At 55.3% G+C, this 2,930-nt stretch overlaps 1 pseudogene across 1 annotated transcript in view; it reads left to right on the top strand.

Annotated features, from left to right (window-relative positions):
- Positions 1-2,209: 2,209 nt before the first annotated feature.
- Positions 2,210-2,930, top strand: part of LOC116544166 — a 4,397-nt pseudogene continuing 3,676 nt past the window's right edge. The window contains exon 1 of the transcript XR_004265846.1: positions 2,210-2,280. The product of XR_004265846.1 is annotated as a ribonucleoside-diphosphate reductase subunit M2 pseudogene (transcript). The remainder of the gene's footprint in view (positions 2,281-2,930) is intronic.

The following is a 2,930-nucleotide window of genomic DNA, read 5'->3' as shown; positions in this document are numbered from 1 at the left end:
CCTTCCATTCAGCTCTTTTCCACGCTGAGCGCTCCACTGTTTCCTGCCCAGGCCCTGCCTGACACAGCAACAGGGGTGATCTTGTCATGGAGCATCACAGACCGGGTCAAGGATACGACCTTGTGCAGTGATGAGTGCGGACAGCTGGGTCAGCGTGGCTGCGTGTTCGTACAGCTTAACCACGGACCCCAACATAGCACTAGACACTGTGCATCACACTTCCCTACCTACGTGAAACACAAAAGCAGATTGGAGACGCGCAGAGGGGAGACCGCAGGGGCCTCAGCCTCTCATCCCTCTCCTCTTCTCATCAGGCCATCTCTACACTAGCGGTTCTCAACCAAAGTGCTTCTGCCGCCACTGTCAGGAGACAGGTGGCTGTGCCTGGGGACATCTGGGGTGTGTCAATGATGGTGGTGGGAGGGATTATTACGGGCATCTAGTGGGTAGAGGCCAGGGATGTTGCTAACCATCCTAGGACACGTGGGACAGCCCCACAACAAAGCTGATGCGGCCCCAGCTCCTTCTCAGCCATCCACTCTCTCCGGGAGGAGTTACAACCTGTACAGCCACATGCAAAATGTATTTGCTTTACAAGGGATGCATGCACGCAGTGCCCAGTCTCAGAACTTTGTACAACAAAAGGGTTTTGTTTTTGAAAACTGAAATTACAGAATAAATACCGAAATCGAGAGAGAGAGAGAGAGAGAGAGAGAAACGTCACCATATGGGTTCAAATGAGCAAGCTGAGTATTCTCGGCTCCGGGTGGAAAGACAGGCGCTAATCTCAGGCGAGCCCATCTGCTGTGGCACGGGGCTTGGTTTTGAGCTGCTCCTTGCGCCCCTGGCACAAGAGGAGCAGATGTTTAGGGCAGCCACGTGCCTGACTGAGCAGCCGAGGCCAAGACTCCTGTGTACACAGAAACTCATGTTCTCAGTGGAATGGAAAGCTCTGCTGACCACTCACTCGGGATGAGAGGCGTGGTGAGTCACCAGTGGGGCCTTTGTGTGGCCCAGACCAAACAGCTGGTTCCAGGCATGGCAGAGGCCAGGGAGGCAAGGTCCTGTGGGGTAGGTAGCGCCCACCTGAGTGCTACCCGGCTTAGGCCAAGGAAGAGGAGCCATCCAGCAGGATCCGTTCATGCAGCTCGCTCGCTCCAATGTGGTGGCTGCTAGTCTCTTGTGGAGATTTAAATTTAAAATCTTGCTTCTCAGCCCACCAGGTACATTTCAGGTGCTCAGCAGTGCACCTGTGCCTTGTGGCCGCCTTCTGGACAGCACGGACACAGACCATCCCCAACCATCCCAGAAAGTTCCACTGCAGGCACTGAGCCGCACCTGGCCACAGCGATGGAGCTGCCAGAGGGTGAAGCCCAACCTCACTTTGGTCAACACATCAAGGACAGGCGCCCAGTGGCAGAAAGGTCTTCAGGGACCTCCCTGCCCACAGGCACTGTCTCAATGCCATCTCCTGCCTCCGAGCCCATCCTTGTTCCAGCCTGCCTTGTCCCCTCTCCTCCACTCCACCCCAAGCCGGAAGCCATCTGTCCTTCCTCTAAGCTCCTGGAGTCTCCAGGAGGTGTTTATGGGCTGACTCTGTTGAAATGCACAGCATTGCTCAGAATAAAGCTCACCAGCCCCTGTTGGCCTGGAGGCCCTGCCCTGCCCAGCCCCCAACCCCTCTGACCTCCCTGCTGGCTCTCTCCACCCTAGCCCAGGTTGCTGTTTGTGGCCTTTGCAGCTGCTGTTCTCTCTGCTCAGAATGCTTTTCCCCAGCGCTCCCAGTTATCCCCCCACCCCACTGCTTCTGCCAGGTCTCTCAAATTTCACATCAGAACTTCTCTCCAGAACATTCTAGCCAAAAGAGCTCAGACATAAGCACACAGACAGACAGACACACACACACAAACACACACACACAAGCACACATACACACAAATACACACACAAACACACACATACACACACGTACACACACACACACTTTTACACATTTTGATGCTCACACTCACACATTCTCACACTCACATAACCTACATGCACACCCCACACACCCCACAGGCACACACCGTCACACCCCCCACCACACACTCCACAGGCACACCCTCACAACCCACACACACACTTACACACCCCCTGCGCACGCTTCCACACCTGGATACAGCCCAGAGGCTCCCTGCGCTCTGGGCATGGGGCTGTTCCACCGCCGATGCTGGAAGCCACCCCCAGCAGCTGCTCCCAGGATCAGGGGCCCGAACCCCTCTCTTCCCTTAGCTGGCTGTGATGAGTTTCTGAGAGTCAGAGCCCTTGAATGGGGCTCCCAGCCCTATGCTTTGGCTTCCCCGTCTGTAGGAAACCTGTGTGGCAGGAGGACAGGTCGCTGGTCTCAGGATCAGACGAGCTGGGCTCCAGTCCCGATGCTCTCCCTGACTGGCTGTGTGACCTGGAGCAAGTCACTTAACGTCTCTGAACCTCACTCTCCTACTCACTGAAATGTGAGAGTCAGTGTGTTGAGCAGGATTTGGTGACAATGCTTCTTTCTTGGATCCCGAGTGGTGGTGTAACCGACTACACATTCTCTGGAAGGGGATTTGGTAACATGAATCTAGAGTAGGGGTCTCAAACTCAGGTGCCCCTAAGAGCCGGGTAGGTGCCATAATAGAGGGAGAGCCTGTTAACACAAGGGCAAGGGCAGCTCTGATTTTTGTGGGATTTTTTTGAGACAGAGTCCTGTTCTGTCGTCCAGAGTGAACACACACCACACACCCCACACACACTCACACACCTCACAGACACACCACAGACACTCACACACCCCACACACACACCCCACAGACACACCACACACACACCCACACACACCCCCCACAGACACATCACGCACACTCACACCCCCCACACTCACACACCCCCACAGACACACCCTATAC

Source organism: Sapajus apella, unplaced genomic scaffold, assembly GCF_009761245.1.
Source record: "Sapajus apella isolate SASKATOON/1434 unplaced genomic scaffold, GSC_monkey_1.0 scaffold208, whole genome shotgun sequence".
In the NCBI taxonomy this organism is placed as follows: Eukaryota; Metazoa; Chordata; class Mammalia; order Primates; family Cebidae; genus Sapajus; species Sapajus apella.
This window is presented reverse-complemented; position numbering and strand designations above follow the sequence as displayed.